We start from the raw sequence: 19,791 nt of genomic DNA, 5'->3' as shown, positions 1-19,791 counted from the left end.
GTGAGGACATGTCGGGGGTAGGAAAATGGGGGTCACTTTGGAAAACCTCTTTGTGGATGGGTCGGGAATGGGGAGAAAATGAATAGTTATAAGCTCATTTCCATAGAAACTGTCTCATTACCATGCTGGCTGCCCCTGGAAGAGGCAGGGCTCCCTGCCAGTGAACGGCCCACAATTAAGTGTCCCCTGCCCGCCCGGCTGCCAGAGATGGCTCCCAAGCGCAGCCAGCGCGGTCCAGAGGGGCTGTCAGCATGCCTGCTTTCTGGAGCGATCAGACATCTGCGTGGGGATTTTTCTCGGCGTCTTAGAAAACATGAGCTCGCCCCATCCCGCGACCAGGCGCTGCCCCTGTTACGAGATCCCAGACATCGGCCTTCCTGCGATTTTCACTGGATGCAGTGTGAGCAGGCCTTTCAGGCGCCCCGAAGATGCTGAACAAAAGACACGGGAACCCTTAGGTTTAAAATCACTTCCTGGGCCGTGCCCTTTGTCCCCTTGCTCGGAAGGCACTTTGTCACCAGGCTCCGGGGCCGGCAGGTTTCTCCAGAGATGGGTGGAGGGGCCTCTCTCCTCCACGAGGGGCTCGGAGGGGCCGCCCTGGGTCTACAAACCCTCCCCGTCCCATGCAGTCACCGCGTCCTCGATTGGTCCCCACACGCGTGTCACTGGGTATGGAAGAGGGAGAGCGAGTGTGTGACCTGGGGGAGACGCGGGGCTTCTTCTGAAGGAGCCGGAGGTGGAGATGGGAAGGAGGAGGTGGGGTGCTGGGAGCAGCTTCTCCCCAGAACTTTCCGATTTCGGTGAAATAGACAACAGATCCGAGTTGCCCTCTTGACCATCAGTGAGCGTGTGATTCGCCGCATTAAGGACGTTCCCGTGCGCATGGCTGCCACCTCTCTCTGCTCTCTGTCCCAGAACTTTTTCATCGCCTCCAACAAAAACGCCGTCCCCTTAAACCGTCACCCCGCCCCTCCCCCAGCCGGCGGCACTCTCTCTCCTACTTTCTGTCCTTACGGACGTGCCGGCTTATGTTTTTAAGATGGAACAGTGGATCCCAGGGGAGCAAAGATCACCTGAGCTCCAAACGGGCAGCGCTGCAGAGCCGTCGGGAGCGCAGCGCCCTTGCCCGGGTCCCGGTCTCTGCGCCTGTTTACCCTGGTTTTGTGAGCAGCCTGTTCGGACAGAAATGACCCTGCCCCTGGGAAGGGAGTAATTCAGGGTTGACAGCAGTGAACCAGCCGAACAGGAAGACACACACCTGCCGAGGAGGGAATAATCCCGGTGGCAGCTTGGGGAGACCCGGCGGTGAGTCGGGAAATAAGATGAGCGATTTGGAAAGTGTAGACACGTGCGGCATGGGTCTGGGCTCTGCTGTCCCTTAACCTTGAGTCGGTGACGAGGCAGGGGCGAGGCTGTCCTCGTTTTATAGTCTCAGACACACGGCGGCAGGAGTCAAGGGTCAGAGTAGCACCATTCCAAGAGGCGGGGCTGGGGACCAGCAAACTCAGCTTCCAGAACGCTTTAGGAAGGGGGTGCTCGTGGAAGCCCCCAGCACCGAGCCGCTGAGGGTGTTTTTAAGAAACACTGGCAGCTCACTCAGCAAACCCTGACTGTCCAAACTACGTGTCCCTCCCGACGGCCTGAATGAGCCCCTGGACCATCGTGCACAGTGGGTGCTCAGTTAAAGATGTGGAGTGAAATCCATCAGTGAGATTAGTGGGTGTGTTGGCTTCTACAAGTACCCCAGAGCAGGGGCTCAGACAGCAGGGATCTGCCTCTCCCGTTCTTGAGGCCGGAAGTCTGAGATCCAGGTGTCGCAGGGCTGGTTCCTCCTCCCGGCCCCTCCCCTGGACTCTGGTGGGGTGCTGGTGATCCTTGGGGCTCCTTGGCTTGTGGACACATGACCCCAGCCCTGCTTCACCTTCACACGGCCTCTCCCTGTGTCCAAACCTCCTCCTTTATAGGACACCAGTCTTATGGGACTAGGGCCCCGCTAAGACCTCATCTTAACTTCCCTGATTACATCTGCAGTGATCCTGTTTCCAAACAAGGTCACACTCTGAGACGCTGGGCTCCAACACGTGAACCTGCGGACACTGTCCAGCCCACAACAATGAATGCCTGCCCAATTCATCCCGCGTGGAACCGTGTTCCCCAGGGCGCCTCTGGGGAGAGGTCTGCCTGGCCAGGCTGTGGCTCCTGCCACTTGGGGGTGCTGCGGGCACCTGGGTACCCCCACCCTCTGTCCAGCCAGCTCGCCGACCCCTCTGACACGATCGTGGGGTGAAGTTCGTCTGTGGTTCTGGCCCTCGCCTGCCTAACCCCCCAACCCATGTCTTCTACAAACTCCAGAGGCTGCCACCCTGTGACTTCTATGCCGCTCAGACGGCCGGCCAATAGCTTAAGTATCATGTGTGATAAACACAGGAGGTCATTCTGCTTCGTGGTTTTCTAAGGTTTGAAAAGTGATTTAGAGTAATTTGAGGTTGTCCTGGGGTGGGCAGACAGTGTGATCGGCAGTTGGAGAAGACGGAGTTCTTCAAATGGAAAGATGTTGCTGCCTTGTTTTAATTTTTAGAAACATGATCAATGTCAGCTGGGGAGGAGGCTGGCAGCTTCCAGAATGGTTTTCACGCACGCAGGCCGTCGGGGCCGCGCGGGTTAGGGCATCGCAGCCCCAGCCTCTGTGCCGTGTGAGCGAAAGGCTTTCGCTCTTCAAATTGGAAACCTGCCCTCGGCCTCCCTCTGGCCGCGACGTAATCCCGCAAGCAATCTGCTGATCCGACAGAAAACTTTTCCACCGTGTAGTCGGCTAAGTGTGTCTGGAAAGGATGGATTTAAAGTGTGAGGAATTGCTAGCTAAGTGCTGGTGGCAGCGGGTGGCCTGGACGGGGCGGGGGTGAGCGAGGTGACCTGCAAGAGAAATGAGGTCATGGCCCTGTGTCGGTGACGCCCTATGCAGGCCTGGCCGTGTTGACAGGAGAAGATGCAGGGAAGCAATTCCAGGGGAGGCGCCGTGTTGGGGGCTACTGGGAAATGGGCTGTGGGACTGCCTTGAGCCTCCGATGGGCTGCCCAGATCCCACGGGGGTCAGTCGGGTGGGCCGGGGCACAGGGGACCCTGACGGACCTGCTCTCCCCCCCTGGTATTTTGGACCACAGGCCTGCTCCCCAGCTGTGCAATAGTCGGGGGGGAATCTCCGCCCTCCAGATGGCTCCCACCAGCCCCCGTATCTGTGACACCACGGGGAAAGGTCATGCCTCTGCGAGGTGGCCCAGCACACGAGGAAATGCTCAGACATGGCTCAGGCTGGGGTTGGTGGCAGAAGCTCCAAGCTCCTCCTCTGCTCAGCCCTTCCCCAGGAAGACTTGAGCACAGGCAGGTGATCTCCTGGGGTGACCACCCCCCTGGCTCAGAGACTGGGCTCATTTGGGCTTAGGGGTTCACCTGGGCTTCCCTTAACTCGGGGTGGGTGCTCACCTAGACTCAGGGATGGGACTCACCTGGACTCAGGGATGGGCTCACCTGGACTCAGGGATGGGCTCACCTGGACTCAGGGATGGGACTCACCTGGACTCAGGGATGGGCTCACCTGGACTCAGGGATGGGACTCACCTGGACTCAGGGATGGGCTCACCTGGACTCAGGAATGGGACTCACCTGGACTCAGGGGTGGGCTCACCTGGACTCAGGGATGGACTCACCTGGACTCAGGGATGGGCTCACCTGGATCCAGGGATGGGACTCACCTGGACTCAGGGATGGGCTCACCTGGATCCAGGGATGGGACTCACCTGGACTCAGGGATGGGACTCCCCTGGATCCAGGGGTGGGGGCTCACCTGGACTCGGGAATGTGGACCCAGCTTCCTTTCCCTGTGGCTGCACCACAGGTATGTTGAACACTCAGCAGAATGCAAGCTGGGAAGCGCCTTGGAGAGGGGCTCTGTGGGCTCTTGAGGGGGCAGAATGGCAGGGTGGAGCCCCCTCTTAGCCCCTGGTCCTTCCTGTGTCTGGATCTGAGGCTGCAATGGAGCCTCACCTTGCTTTCCGTTTGGCTGAAATTCATTAAGTGCCAGGAAAGCATGGATTTCCAAGCCCAGCTTTTCCCACAGCCTCCACTTAGCAGAGCAAATCAAAGTGATGCGAGTGAGTAACGAGAAACAGCTCCCAGAGAGCTCGCTGAGAAGCCAGACAGTCTGCCCTCCCGGCGTGGCTGGTGGCAGACATCACGGGGGTTACTTTGCAGACGCCCTGGGGTCCCCTCCAGGTGCGGTGGGCCATTATGCGGCTTTCTAAGTGTGTTTTTGGGTAATTCTTAGAAGGACAGTGAGTCCCCAGGCCCGCGGTGGGCCCCGTTCAAATGTACCAGCTGCCACTGGGCTCAGGGTCCCATTAAAGGGGGCCTTCGCGGGGTGGTACAGCTCCGCGGGAGTGTGTCACCAGTGGCCTGTGGCTTCTGCTTAAAACAGAAAGTGCTGATGCCATGGAAACCCCTGTGCATTGCCAGGGACCAGGGGCCCTGCTGGTGGTGGGTGCTGGGCAGAGTCTCCCTGAGGGTCGGCTGGAGGCGGGTAGAAGCGTGAGGTCACCCCGGGCCAGGTTCTTGGCCTGAGTGACCTCAGGTCTCATCCGTGAAGTGGGACGCTCACCAGGCCAGCTGTTCTGGTGTCCAGTGTGCTCAGAAGCCCCCCTGCCTGTGTCAGCTCATTTCACTCTTAGGGTGGCCCTAAGAAGCAGGCCCCGGTGTTACCGTGCTGTCTAGATGCTGCCACGAGGCCCAGAGACCTGCAGGCACCTGTCCGAGAACACACAGCCCGATGCAGTTAGTAGGGTCGGACACCGTCTCACCAGCGCTCCATCTGCCTCTCCCGCCTGCCGCCTTGGAAGGAGCTGAGGGCACATGAGAGGGCCCAGTCGGTGCTGGTCTACACTGCATGACTACTGCTACCAGCAGCGAGCTTGAGAAGCAGTGTTCCAAGAATACTGTCGAGAGAAAAATAAGGAGGATACTCACTCAGAGCCCCAGGCCTCCGTCCTGCATGAGCAGCCTCCACGCACCCTTACGAGAAAGGGATTCCTGAGAAACACCCCACCCGGAGCCAGCCGCCCGTGGGACGCTCCCCGTGCCCCAGGAGCTCGGGCCGCGGGCCGCGGGGCAGGCGGGTTTAGGGAGAGGCCCCGAGGCAGAAGGAGCTGGGTCAGGTGTTGTCACCAAGGGGTCCCGTGGGGGCCGGGGGCCCGCCTGGGGATCCGATGGAAGCACAGAAGGTGCCACCTCTTCGTTCCCTTTGCGCCTCCGTGGAACCGCCCGGCCCCACCCCCATGTCTGCTGGGAAGCGGCCCCAGCATCACACAAGTGAGCAAGGGGCTATTTCCCATCTCGCAAGCACCACGATGAAAGGAACAGGTGGAAAGATTGTTGAGACTTGTGAATTAGTCGCTAATGAGGAAAATTAGGAAATTTGCTGAAGCATAAAAAATGAGAAGTCCAGAGAAAGAAGACAAATGGGTCGGGAGTTAGTCCCTCCTCCCCCACCCCCCCTCGCCCCGCGGGCTTTCAAACTCTGGTTTAGACCAGACTGAAATACAGATCTGACGGCTGGGCTAATGGGAAGACATTGGTTTAAGAGGTAGAGATGATTAATTGGATTAATGTGCGAAAATGGTTAAAGTGGTGTCAGGGATGAGGGGAGGGGCAGTGTTTCCTGGGCCACCTGCCACCTGCCCGGCCCTTGTCAAGTGCTCTGCAGATGTCACGTCACTGGTCCCACCAGGACTCTGACAGGTGGGCCTATCGCTCCCCTCTGCAGAGGAGCTACGAAGGCAGGCGTGTCGTCTAGCTAACGCAGAGCCCGGGGTGCTGCCCAGACCCTCTGCCCGTCCTCCTTCCTGGGGGCCGACCCCTCAGGTTCAAGGACCTGGAATGGGACCATTTCAGGGGAACCCAAGGCTGCTGCCGTTGAGTCTACAGCCCAGAGCTGAGCTGTTCTCGCGAGACGGAAATCCCCAGAACCGGTCTGCGATGTCCCTGCCTTGGGGTCTCCCAGCCCCACCTGTTCAGGTCCCTCCCAGCCTCACTTTTCCCTCATCTACGTGGGGCATCTCCTGTACTACCTGAGACTTTTCTGCTCATCCTTTTCCAAGAAACCCATAGTTTGGGACCCTAGGAGCCAATAAACGTCATGAACATCAGATTTCTAAGGTTTGCCCCGTCAGCCCCGCCATTCTGAGTATGTGCAAATCCGAAAATATTCTTGTGAAGCTTATCAGGAACCAGAGAAAACCCCCACTAGCTTCCCTGATGCCGCCTCCAGCAGCAGCTGTCTCGGGGGCATCAGAGACCTCGTCACGGGGGCCAGAGCCAGAGCAGAGGCCGCGGCTCATCAGACCCGGATTTCAGTCCCGGTGCCGCCCCGTGGGCAGGTCCTGGCTTCTCAGTGCCTCAGTTTCCTGATCCATAAAATGGGGGTAATGATGGACCTCGATGCTGGGCTGTGTCTCGGGGATCCGTCAGGTTATTGGTGTGAACTTCCCGGCAGGCACGTGGATGTCGGTCACCACCTGGATGAGGAGGGTGGCAGTAAAACAACACCGTCCCCAAGGAAGAAACCTCGGTTCTTGCCCCCCTCCCAGGCTGGTGTCAGGAGGCCGGGGGCCGGGCACGGCGGGGCCTGGTGGCTGCTGCAGCCCCTGGGGCCGCCCGGGGCCGCCCGGGCCTCCGCTCGGGCTGCAGGTCCCGGGCCAGCCGCGCTCGGGTCAGCAGCGAGCTCACGCCTTTGTCAGGGTGATTAATAGTGGTGGGATTGTCGTTAATTCACTGCCTAATGACTGTGGCCAGCGTGCTCCGAGTAATCGGGTGATGTATGTGGGGGGCGCCCACCTCATGGCAGAGGTGAAAATCATTTCGACAAGTCAAATATTGTCACAGGGAACAAATGGCTCTCCCTGTTAATAAAAATTAATGAATTTTTTTCTTCCTTTTTTTTCTTGCCACTGGCCTGCTAAATGAAGCTGCAGAGCCGCTGAGCTGGGGGCTGGGCTCGGTGGAGTCAAGCACTTTATTTGATGGTTGAAACTATAAACGTCTTGATTAGGGCAGAAAGTGGCCGGAGGGCCAGGGTGGGTGTCGGCGGCGGCCGAAGCTAGAGACTGGTCTGGGCTGGGAGTGTGTGTGTGTGTGTGTATGTGTGTGGAAGTGGGCAGCCCCCCCAGGGTCTGCAAGGGGTGAGGCTGCCAGAGGGGCGCTGTGGCTGCCGCTGGCTCTGTGGCCCGGAGGACGGGGCACCCCCAGCCGACCCCTCGTCCCTCCCGTCTGCAGCCCCTTAATGTCCGGGCAGTTGAGAGAGGAGAGCAGAGGGGAATGGGAGCAGGTGCCTGGGCAGAGCAGAGACAAAGGGAGGGTCTTCGCGGCCCCCTGAGAGCTGAGGCCCAAGAAGGCATCACTTTCCACGGGGGAGCTGAGAAGCCCTGAGCCCCCAGTCCTGACCTCCGAGGGGCTCAGCCTAAGGATCCCCCCACCCCTGGTGGGTGGGGGCAGGGAGCGTAGGGCAGGGAGCCAGCTGGCCTCAAGGGAGGGAGCCCTCGCCCACCGCCGGCCACGCCATCTCCAGGGCTGCAGGCGAATGGACACGGCGGCCCCCTCCTCCGGCCCAGCTCTCATTTTGAGCACCCCGAGCTGCTGGGAGCGCCAAGCCTGCTCCGATGGCAGCGGAGGCCGCGGAGCAGAAGCCCAGGAGGAAAGGGCTCTGCCTCCCAAGCAACCGGCTGATGGCATCTCCAAGCAGGGCCGTGTCCTCCCCACCCACCCTGCCCAGAGCCGGCCCCTCCCGCCTGCACTCCCACGGGCACCCCAGCCCACGGGGACCCCAGGGGGGCAGAGGGGCACCCCTGGACCGCTCTCGTCAGCTGTTTCTCTTTCGGGCAACACTTGTCCACTGGCATGGCCTGTGAATGGAGCCGCAGAGGCTGGGTCGGTGGGAACTAAGGAGATAAACGTGTCTATAAATAGTGCGGCGGCGTGGCCGGGGTGCTGGCTCGGCGTCGACCCGTTCCTCCTCGGCGGGGCCGCGCAGGCGGGGGGAACCGCAGCGGAGGACGCTCCGCCGGGTGCATGCTCCTCCCTCAGTGCCGGGGCTCGGCCTCATCCCCCCAAACCCCCAGCAGAGGCGGCTGACGAGGGCCAGGGGATTGTCCCCACCCTGGCCCACCCCTCAGCGCACCTGTGGCCGTTGGGATCCCTTCTCCACGCCTGTCCTGGCCACGTGCTGCCCTCGGCACCTGAGCCATGTCCCTCGTGGGTCCCTCCTCCCTTTCTCTGTCTGGAGGGTCCAGAACTCCACAGCCCTTGGACCTTGAGGCCCCAGAAAACCTGTCTGAGCAGGGGAGGGGCCTGGGGACCCTCCAGCGGAGGAAGTGCCTCTGAAACCCAGCTTGGATGAGGGCGTCCCCAAACCCCAAATCCCAGAGCAGCCCCCCAGACCCAGAGAGCAAAGCCTCATTCACTGGGGAGCCTCCAAGGCCGTGCTGTCCAGCAGAATGGGGTCCCCTTTTCCTGAGGAGTGCATGTGGGCACTGCGGGGCACAGAGGGACACTGGAGGAACGAGGAGCCCAGCGGTGCCATGGGTTCTGCTGGCAGCTGGTGCGCCCTGTCCGGCATGGGGCCCCTGGCGATCGTGCGATGACAGTGTCCCCACGTCGGGGTGCGCTGGTACCTTGAACCTCTGGGCAGGTTGGATGTACCCGTCTTTTATGGGGGTGGGGGCTGAGGTCCAGAGAGCATCTGTAAGCGTATTGGAATGAGAGCCTGTCTGTGTTTATGGCACCTGAGAATCAGCCAGGACGGGGAGGGAGGGAGAGCCCAGGATCTGGGTGAGGGGCTGACGGACGGAAGCTGGTTTCACTTTGGGCAAACAGCCTGTAAGAACCTTCTCTCCCGTGGGCTACGGTGATGCTCAAAGCACTGTGGACTCAAACAGACCCTTGTGCATCCATGTTCACGGCAGCATCACTCACCATCACCAGAAAGGTGGAAGCAACCCAGGTGTCCATCGTCAGACGATGGAGAAACAAAATGTGGTCCATCCATACGACAGAATAGTATTCAGCCTTAAAAAGGGAGGAGATTCTGACACCTGCTCCAACGTGGATGGACCCTGAGGACACGATGCCGAGTGAAATAAACCAGACACAAAAGGACAAATTCTGTGTGATCCCGGTTCTGTGAGGTCCCTGGAGGAGTCACACTCACAGAGACAGAAAGGAGGAGGGTGGGGCCGGGGGCTGGGGGAGGGGTGGGCAGTGAGTGTCTCATGGGGGCAGAGTGTCGGTTTGGGAAGATGAGGAAGTTCTGGAGATGATGGTGGTGATGTTTGCACGACAGCACGCCTGTGCTTAATGCCACTGAGCTGTGCACTTATAAATAATTAAGGCGGTAAATGTTACGCTATGCATCTTTTATTTCAGTTTTTGCAGGAGCACACTGTGGTGTTGCCAGATGTGAGGTTACAGAGTTGGTGTGCAGCGCCTACGTCCCTTGACATTTGGGGACGTCTTGGGGCCCAGGGCCCCTCTGGTGCGTTAACAGTCTGGAGGTGACGGGTGAGGGGACACCCCCTGCTTGAGCCGCCGGCTCACACGGTGCTTAGCACAGGGGCCAGGGAGAGTCGGCGGTGATTTAGAAGAAAAACATGAGATTCGAGCAATCTGTGGGCTACCTCGCTGCCCCCGGGGCTCAGGGAAGTGGTATATTAACCAAGGAATAAAGGAGAGGAAGAAAAAAGGCCAAATCACATCTCTCTGAAACAAAGAGGCTTTTGACCGGGAACAAGCCTTGATCAAAATTACAGTGGCATCGCGAGTCATTCAGAGCCTGCCCGGGGCAACGGAGGCAGGGAGGAAATAGTGGATGCGGGGCCTGAAATAGGCACGCCAGAGCCGGAGCCCCCCGAGCACTGCGCGGAGAAAGAATCGTCTTAGAATCATGCGCCGGCTTTAAGGAAGGCCAGGTGGTCTGGGCTGCCGGCAGAGCCCCTCACAGCCCTGTGGCCACTCGGCTGGGCCGTGGGGGTCTGGGGTGGGGCCTCCGAGGGCAGCGGGCTCCCGGAGCTGTCTCAGAGGCAGTCCCACGGCACGGGGGCCAGGCTGCCGACAGGATGCTGAGGAGGGCGCAGGGGCCCCGGGGGTGTGGGGTGGGTGTGACGCTCGCCCAGGGCCCACCCACCGACCTCACGTGTGGGAGGGGAGGGCGGCAGGAGCAGGTCCTCTGGGTCCCCTTCTGGATTCACCTCTGTACCACCTCTGGTCCTCCCAGACGTGCAGGGCTGACCCCGGGAGGTGAATCTGACCTTGAGGTCGGCTGAGCTTGGCAGTGGAGACTCGTGCGGGGACCAGGGCAGGGGCCTCACCTGCTGCTTTACCCTCTGGGCATCAGTTTCTTCGTCTGCAAAATGGGTAGATGGTGACCTGCTACTCGGTGCTACGGGTAGACTAAGAACAGAGGGCAGGCGGGGGGGCTTCTGTTGGGGGACCCTGTGAGACGTGACGGCAGCCCCGCGGCCACGTACCCTGGCTGGTCAGGGCCCTCCAGCCTTTTGCTCTATGTGCCTGCGCCTTTGTGTCTGTAACAAGGTACCCTCAACTGGGGGCTTCAAACGGCAGACGTTTACCGTCTCCCCTTTGGAGGCCTTGGTCATCACGTGGCCGTCTTCCCTGGGTGTCTCTCTGAGTGACTCTATCCCCTCTTCTTATCAGGATACCAGCCACTGGGTCAGGGCCACCTTAATGACCTCATCGTAACTTGGTCACGCCGGCAGAGACCTTATTTACAGATCAGGTCACATCCACAGGTACTGGGGGTTCGAACACCTGCACATCTCTTTTGGGGGCACAATTCAGGCCATGACGTCTTGGGGGTCGCACCAGCTCCCGATGGCCATCAGGTGACCAGAGGCAGTGGGGGCCGGTGGAGTAGCCAGCCAAGTCAGAGGCCTGGACCTGCCACCACCAGCTCAGGGTTTGAGACAAAAGAAGTGCACGTGTGTGGCAGCAGCCAGGAAAGTGGTTGCCGTCTTTTGTCAGGACGAGGAGAGGAGCGGGGAGCTTGCATCTTTCGGGGGAAGGTGTCCGTACCTCGGGCCCTCGCAGGCGTGGCTGGGACAGGGCGGTGAGACCCCAGGCCCTGCGCCTTCCCGGTCTCTCCGGGCCCTGATGACAGTGCAGCTCCATTAGCCCGGCAGCTGGGGCTCGTGGCCTCCGGTCCCTGCAGGCAAGGTCCCCGGAGTGGGCTTGGAAATATAAACGACCACCGACGGTTATTAATACTCAGCGTGTTTGCAGGAACGTCTTTTCCCGGTGCTATTAATCTGCCGCGTTAACAACAGCCGCGCTCTGCTCCGGGCTTAGCTCGGCGGTGACGGGCGAGGGGGAGGCCAGGAGCCAGGTGCCCGCTGTGGCCACAGCCCTGGGCAGCTCGGGCAGGCGGTGAGACCCCTGGTGGCCGCAGCCCTGGGCAGGGGCGTTCCTGGAATGGGGACTCTTAGCTCCTGTCTTAAAGCCAAGGTCCAGGGCTGGGGGAGGGGTCGCCGTGGTGGCTGCGGTTGATTAAAAGCTCGAGGACAATAGCGAGACTGACCCTGTCAATTCCCAGGTTTCTCTTTCTAGCAAACCGTTTCCGGAAGTGGGGCTGTGGCCCAAGGACCCTCCCACCGAGGGGGGGGCTTCGCCCGCCTGTTGCGCTGGACGGGAAGGTGGCTGCACCGAAATCCTGATGAGAAATCAGGGCATCTTATTTCACCGCCCGAGCCGGTGGCCCCCCCAGCCCCGGCTCATCTGATGCGCTCGTCCCTCTGTCCCTCCCCTCCCACCCCAGCAGCAGCTGAGATGGTCCTTGCGACAGTCACAGACCACGGGGACTTATAGGCTCTGGGGAAGAAGTTTGGGGGGTCTCTGAGGGGCGCAGTACACAGCTCTCCTCTCTGCTTGATTCAAGAAGTGAAAGTCAGAGGATGGGAACCAAAGGCCCATCTTGTTTCTCTGAAAAGGTTCCGGTGGAAGGTGAGAGGGCCAGGCAGGCCTGCGGCTGAACCCCGGCATCACAGATGTGCCCCGCGACCCCTATGTTGCTGGACCAGGCATGCCACCCTGCGTGGGTGGAGGGAGGGATGCCCGGAACGAGCAGCAGAGACATCCGGCCCTCTTCCAAGAGGTGGGGTCTGGGCCTAGCAAGCCCAGCTATCGCCTTCAGAATAACCACTCAGACTTGAGCCTCCTGTTAAGGGGGCTTCATCTCAGGGAAGATCGTCCTTGCCCCCATCCCTTTATCCATCCATTCATCCCCTATACACCCATCCATCCACTACCTACCCATGGATCAATCTACCCACCAACCACCTATCCATTGATCCACCCTTCATCCCAACATCCATCCACCATTCACCCTTCCACCATTCGTTCATCCACCATCCATCCATCCATCCACCCATCCATCTACCATCTATCCATTTATCCACAATCCATCCACTATTATTCTATCATCATCTCTCCACCCACCAACCACCACCCACCATTATGCCACTACCCATCCACCACCCATCCATCCATCCACCATCCACTGACCACAATTCCACAATCCATCCACCATTTATCCATCTTCTTACTCATCTTTCCATCCCCCCCATTCATCCATGTATTTATCCCTGAATTCATCCATCTATCCATCTGCCCATCCACTTACCCCTCATCTACCCATGCCCTGACCCAACCGTCCACCCATACATTTACCCGTTCATTTCCTCTGTATCTTCTGTGGACACGAGGAAGGTCATCACTGAAGGCTGGGCACTCTTTAAGGTGCATCTAGAGCACAGGGGTGGGAACACGGAGCTGTGTGATACGGGGTCTGAGCGCTTTAGATCAAGCTGTCTAAACACTCCCAGCTTGGCCCTGGCTAACCGTGTGGCCTTGAGCAAGTCCTCACTCCCCGAGCGTCCCTCCCATGATGTACAAGGCGGGTGAAGTCATATCTCTGCCTCCTCTCTGGGGCGTGGCGGGAATTAGAGTAACCGCAGCGCTGGCTGCGTGCTCCCTGAGCCCTGTCAGCACCTGTCACACACCAGCGGGCAGAACCGAGGCAGACAGTGCTCTGACCAGGCCCCCTGTGGTCCTGAGGTTGCTTTTGCAGTCTCTCCGGGACGGTCCTCAAGTTGCCTGGGCGTGTGGCCAGCCAGGGATGTGTTGCCCGAGGTCTCAGGGCCGTGACCGGGTGGGTTGTCTGTTCTCCACTCGGCTTCGCCGCGACCACCATGTTCCTTTCATAAGTTGGACTGAACAGTAACTTTAATTCTTAAAAAAACATTTTTTTGAACAGTAAGTTTTAAATACTGCATTGACAGGCCTGGTGAAACGGATCACTACCTGGACATTCAAACCTGGAGTTGGCCGTGGGATTGGGGGTGCCCGTGCCCCAGCCTGCCTCTCCCTGGGAGAGACCATGGTCTGGGGTCCTTGCTGTTGATGATACGACAGGGAATTCAGACCTGGGCCGCCGCAGATCCCGGAGAGGGCACTTCCGGAAGGTCCTCGGCCCGGTGTCTGGTGGCCTCTGGGTAGGAGGCTTCCGTTGAAAAGGCCGGAGAAGCCTGGCCCAGCCCGTCTCACCGAGGTACAATGGCGTGTGTCCTGCATGGCCTGTGGGTCCCGTCCCTGCCGGCGGCACCAGGAAAGGGGGAACATTTGGACATGCTGTGGCAGCTCTCGTCCCCTTTCACCCCAAAAAACTCGTTGATAAAAGTAAGCGGCTTGTGTCTGCGGCTGGCCCTTTGCAGGCTGCTCTGCGAGCCGGGCAGCGGTAGGCTTTCGCTCCGTCCTTGGGAAGCCCTTGGCAAACCCCACCTCCCTGTCCAGCCTGGGCGGCTTGTGCGGTGGGTGGAATGAACCAGGCCGGGACGAGCTCTGCTGGGATGTGGCTCCTTTAACAGAGACTTCTTCCTCCAAGGGCTTCTGATGGACAAGTCTGAGGTGCAGACTAGGCAGGGTTACCGGAGATGCGGTGACGGCGGCTTTTCTCCTGCTGCGTGGCGCGTCTCCCATTACTTGCAACAGGTCAGGGATGAATGAAACGGGGCCGTGCAGTTGGGTGCTGGTCCAGATTGCCAGGGAGAGCTCCTGGGAGGGTTAAGGCGACTTGCTCCCCTGTGCTGAGTCCCATCCCCCCGATGCACTCTGATCCTCAGGGCTCTTCGGACGCGGCTGCCCCTCCCCCTTGCTGAGCTCCCACAGTGGTTCTCACGCTTGGCTCTCCAGCCCCCTCAGGTTCAGGTTGGGCAGGTCTGGGTGGAGCCCAGGAGCGGCATCTCCAGAAGTGCCAGGGGGATGCCGGTGCCGCTGGTCTGGGGACCCCGCTCTGAGGAGCCCTGAGCTAGAGGGGCCCCCCACCTCCAGGCTGAGTCCGTCTTGCTTCTCAAACCCCCAGGCCCAGGCCGCTCAGCTGGCTCCTGTCAGGAGCCTGCACGTGTGCACCGTGGCTGCCCTGCTCTGCTGTCAGCGGGCAGTGGATGCGCAGAGGCCCCGCCCCCACTCTGCCAGTGACTCGCCTTTCAGACTGGACTCGGCCTTCTGGGCGATGCTCTGGGGGCCGCCCCAGCTGGTCTGTGTCCCGTGGGCAGCTCTGGCTGTGGGGCTTGCTGGACCTTGGCCTGACCCCCAGCTGGACGCCACGCCGTAGGGTCCTGTCTCCAGGGGCATTTGGGATCTGTCGTCATCTCCTAAACGCATCTGGGCTCCTTCAGACAAGGGGCCGCACCTGAGAGCATCTCCCAGCTCAGTTCAGCTCAGCGCCAACCTCACTGTCTGACTCAAGAAGTATCCCTCGGCGCCCAGTCCCCGTGTGTCCTTGCGTCAGCGCTGTGGGACCTGGCTTACGTCTTTGCCGGGCAGGCAGGTCTCCCACGAGAACCCCACTCCTCCAAGAGGTCACAGGATGCAGCACGGCCAAGGGGGCTCCCGGCCTGGGGTCTGCACGGGGCCTCCTGGGGCTCCAGGAAGGGGGAGGCTCACAAAATGTACTGGGGGCCTGACCCGACCTGGGCATGTCCCTGACTGAGGAGGTCTGTAAACTTCAGCCCCAGACGCGATCCTGGAAAGAGATGTGGGCGGCCAGCAGCTTCCGGGGAGCCAACAGAGACCTGAGCCTGGGCCTGGCCATCATACCATACCACTCCCGCAAGTGTCACCGTCGCTGCCCAGGGCGGGTGCGTTTATTCTAACTTACATGGAGAAGGGGTCAGCTCCGGGAACCCAGCCACTTCCAGGGTGGCCAGCTGATAGCAGAGGGGCTGGCCCAGGCCAGGCTGCCTGGCCCCGCTCTGGGGATGAACACAGGAGGCGGTTCCATTGGCTCTGAGGCCTGAGCAGGGGGCAGAGCCTCCGGGGCTGGGGTCTGTGGAGTGACCGGGCCGGCTGCAGAGGGCAGGGAGGACCTCAGGCGCAGCCCGGAAGCAGGCGGCCATCTGGCCCACAAGTCCTCACTGGGCAGGGCCGAGCATCCCAGGTCCACGGAGGGCGGGCCAAGGCCGAGGGCAGACAGCGAGGTGACCTCTCGGCACCTGCGTGGACTCCGCCGTGGACTGTCCTCCCCGCCGAGTTCCAGGTCCAGCACAGCCACCAGCGTGTCCCCTTCCTGGGCAGCTCGGCTCACGGGGGTCCAGGGGTCCCTCTTTTCCCACTCGTGCAAGGTTATCTTCTGCCCTGTTGGGGGGTAGTAGTCCCCCCAACCCCATTCAGAGTCAGCATCAAGTTGGCTGAGGGTAATTTGCTTTTGACCCACTGACCCCGAGACGATTGCTGCGTAGGCTATGCTGGGGGGAGGGGGCGCTCGGGCCCACAGGTCAAGCTGCCTCGTCCTGCAGGCTGGGCCCCCAGGCCACGTGTCACCCCGCAGGAGCCTCTGCAGCCACTTTGCCTTCTTGTGACATTCACACACCCACTTACGCTTCTAAACCCAGTGATGTGGGTGAGACACAACTGAACCGGCAAGGAGACCCGGACCTGGATGCCTTTTCAGTGTTACCCCAAGGCGCTACCTGTGTGTTCTGTTTGCATTGAGGGTGTTTCTCTTTTGGGGGCGGAAAGGAGGGTCTCACAGCATGTGCTGGGCGTGCAGGGGAGGAAGCTCTGTGGCATTTGTGGGGTGAGGCCCAGGCGTCATCAGGCTGAGCTCACCTCTGGGCCCAGACGGCTTCTTCCAAGCACACCGTCCCCTGTTCCTGGTGCCTCTGCCCTGGCGTCTGTGGGGTGATGTGTAGCACCCCCGCCCCAAATGAGACGCTCCACCTGGACCAGGGGGGTGTCAAGGGGCAGCCTGCCAGGTCAGAGGTTGGGGTCTGCACCCCAGGACAGGGCTGGTCCAGGAGGCTGGGTGCAGGTGTTTTTAGGGAGGAGCATTGAAGCATCTTCTTCCAATAACGGCCAGTCTTCTGACAAGCACGTGATGTTCTGTCCACCCTGACACCTGACCTCTCTGCAGACTACAGTACGACGGCCCCCAGAGACCCTCCCGGCCGCCCGTCTGGTGGAAGTGGAAGGGCGGCCCCCACACGGGGCGTTTTCCTCCCTTCCTCTTGGGGGTCTCCGGGCAGAGGCAGCCACGTTCCGCCACCTACGGGGCCGTGCGGAGGCAGGGGGCTGGCTGAGGTCGCCTCGAGCCTGTTGTCAGGATCCGTTGCCCCTTCTTTACATACACACTGCACACACACGTGCTCACACACGTGCGCGCACTCACACACGCTCACATGTACACACGTGCATGCACGCATCCTCTTCCACACACCCACCCGCTCCCTTCTGGCTCCTGGCGGCGGCCCACGGCCTTGCCCGTGCCCTGCATGGTTTGAGGGCTTCTCCTACAAATCCTGCCACACGATAAAGGAGGAAGCAGAGCAAAGCACACAGGGACTCAGAGAAGCCCGCCTCGCACGCCCCCGGCTGCAGATCGAGGCTTCAATCGGCCTGATTCCAGGGTTACAAGCAACCAGGAGCTGGAGCTTCAGGGAAGGGCCGGGGGTCTTTATGTCCCCCTCCCGGGATACTGCTCGTTTAGCCATGGCAGGGCTGCCAGCCCCACGGACGGGACTGGAGGGACCCTCTGCCCCCGGCCCGTCAGGCACAGTGGTGCTCACTGGGGGCCTTCTCTCTCTCCAGACCCTGAAACCCTGGCCGTGGGTTTGACGTTTGGATGGGGCTCTCTGGGGGTGGAGGGGCGGCTTTAGGGATCTGGGTGAGAGAGGGCACACAAGCCTCCAACGGGGTTTCGGCATGAAGTCTGCCAAGAGCCTGCCGCCCTGGCTGGGCCCCGGCCCCGGTGGCAGGTGCCCTGTGGCCTGACTGCCGTGGCCGTGGCTCAGGGTCGCTCCGTGCCTCTCCTCTTCCTCCTGTCGCTGCCTGCACCCTCCCCTCCCCTCTCCTCCCCGTTTTTATTATTTGGGTGGATCTCCCAGGAGAAATTTTGGGGATGATGGACTCAGTCATGAACGCTGAGCCTGAAACGACCACAGAACCCCAGTGAAGGACCTTGGTCTCCTCATGAGTAAATAACATGCCACGGCACAGTCTGGATTCCCAAGGTCATGAAAAGCTCGTGTTCCTGGCATTGCATTCCGCCCTTCCGGAGAGCACTGGCTGGGAATGTGACGGTGGTCACAGGCCTGGGTGGCAGGGGGCGGGGGGCCGGGGGCAATGATGCCCCCTCCCTGGAAATGCCAGCCCGGGGCTGAGGGGCTCCTGCTGGGCCACCCGTCCCGAGGGCAGTCCGGCTGGGGCACTGGGCCGAGGGAGGATGCTCTTTCCATCCAGCCTCCCAGCTGCTCGGGGACCCGGGGTCGGGGGGACAGTTTGTGCTGGTCCTGCACGGGCTCCAGCAGCATCCGAGCTGCTTCCTGCTTCTTGCAGGGCCTGGGGGGCTGCTCAGCGCGCCTCCTTTTCTCCAGATGTTTTCTGCGCACCCTTAGGCCTCCTCTCAGCCACGTCTGAAAACAGAGCCCCCCCCCCTCCCCACCAGCAGTGGGGCAGCCGAACGAGACCTGGGCTTTCCTGGCGGCTCCGGGCAATCACTTAACCTTGGTGACTGCGGTGGGTGGGAGGTGGGCGACGCACAGCCTTCCTTTAATCAGCAGGAAACACCACCTTTCCCTCCTAAGCTGTTTGCTTGGCCAGTAAATCAAACGTGCCCTTCAAGCGCTGATTTTCCTCCAGAAGGTGACGAGTTTGGGGAAGTCGAATTCAAACAGAAAGAAAACAAAACACAACAAAACAAAAAACAACCCAGGAAAACAAAAAGAGCCCTGAGGTGGATGTGCACAGGATGGGGGCACGTCCCCGCTGAGGTGGATGTGCATGGGACGGGGACACGTCCCTGCTCTCTGCCCAGCGCCCTCACACGCACAGAGCTGGACTCCTCACCGGCCCGGAAGCAAAGGCATCAGACCCTGGAGGGGTCAGGGAGCGCGCTGGGGGGTCCTACCTGAGTCTGCTGGGAGCTCTGTGCAGTCACCAGGTCACATGATAAGGTGGCACGTTAATTATCCCCGCGATATACCTTGGTGCGCGCGCAGTCCCAGGAAGGGTCGGGGTGTTCTTTCAAACCTAAACAGCCTCGGGTCCCCAGGATGGGGGAGCGACAGCGGCCGTTCCGTTGTTGCATTTTTGAAAGGATTCTACGAGTCAATTAAAAAGGAACCATTGGCCACATAAAACATAATAATTACTTCTGTGAATACCCCCCCCCTTTTTTTTAAGACTTTGGTTTCTTTTGAAAGAAAACATTTTGTTACTTCTCCGTTGGATCTGAGGTCATCTTACTCGTACTGAAAAGTTCCCATCTCCCTGGAGACGACCCTTTCAGGAGCAGGGAGGGGGCCGCGAGACGAGGGCCAAAGTGACCGCAGCCTTTGGGTCACTTTCTAAGGTTTTCAAGTCCCAGAAGGAGGGACTTGGGCAGAAGCATCTAGATCAGAGGTCAGCGGGCTCCGAGCCACGAGCAATCCGCCCGCGCGCCTCCCACCCCCGGGCCTCCCCTCTCCTCCTCTCACTCTCCTCTGACTTCGTTAATTTTATTGAGGGAAACTCACAGCATACAAAAGTGAACCATTTTTAAAGTGCACAATTGAGGGACACGGGGCACAGTCACCAGGGTGTGCAGTCGCCCCCTCCGTCTGGTTCCAGAACATCTCCTTCCCCCAGAGGAGACCATGTGCCGATCGGTCGGTCACTCTCTGTTCCCCCCCAACACGGATTCTGTCTCTGTGGATTTGCTTTTTCCGGACGTTTCACATAAATGAAGCCGTAGGACGTGTGGCCTTTTGTGTTCAGCCTCCTGCACTCTGAGGGTCGTTTGCAAGGCTCACCGTGTGCAGCCCGTGTCCGTGATCCTCTTCTCTTTTCTATATTATCAATATTCTGCTGTGTGGATGGGCCACACGCGTTGGTCCCCTCGTCTGTGGATGGACACTCGGGTTCCCCTCCCTCGAGGGGCTGTGGGTTAACGCTGCCGGGAATCCTCACCCCTCGGCCTCCCTGTTTTCCACTCTCGGGTCGATACCGAGGAGTGAAGCCGATTTCCTCGCTGCTGGACCTGCCTGCTTGCCCTGTCTCTCCCCCGCCCACTCTATCTTTTCTGTGCCTCGGGCCACCCTTGGGTGAACTCCTAGGTGGCACTGTTTTGGCACCAACTGTCTCTTGGGCTGGACCCCGAAGAAAGGCCCACAGCAGACAGACAAGCCGGGGACCCTTTTGCTCAGT

General features: G+C 60.2%; 1 protein-coding gene across 1 annotated transcript in view; it reads left to right on the top strand.

The window, feature by feature from the left end:
• PRDM16 (PR/SET domain 16) overlaps positions 1 to 19,791 on the top strand; it is a 322,309-nt gene that overhangs the window by 84,564 nt on the left and 217,954 nt on the right. The gene's annotated exons all lie outside the window — the stretch shown is intronic.

Source organism: Globicephala melas, chromosome 1, assembly GCF_963455315.2.
Source record: "Globicephala melas chromosome 1, mGloMel1.2, whole genome shotgun sequence".
Taxonomy (NCBI): Eukaryota; Metazoa; Chordata; class Mammalia; order Artiodactyla; family Delphinidae; genus Globicephala; species Globicephala melas.
This window is presented reverse-complemented; position numbering and strand designations above follow the sequence as displayed.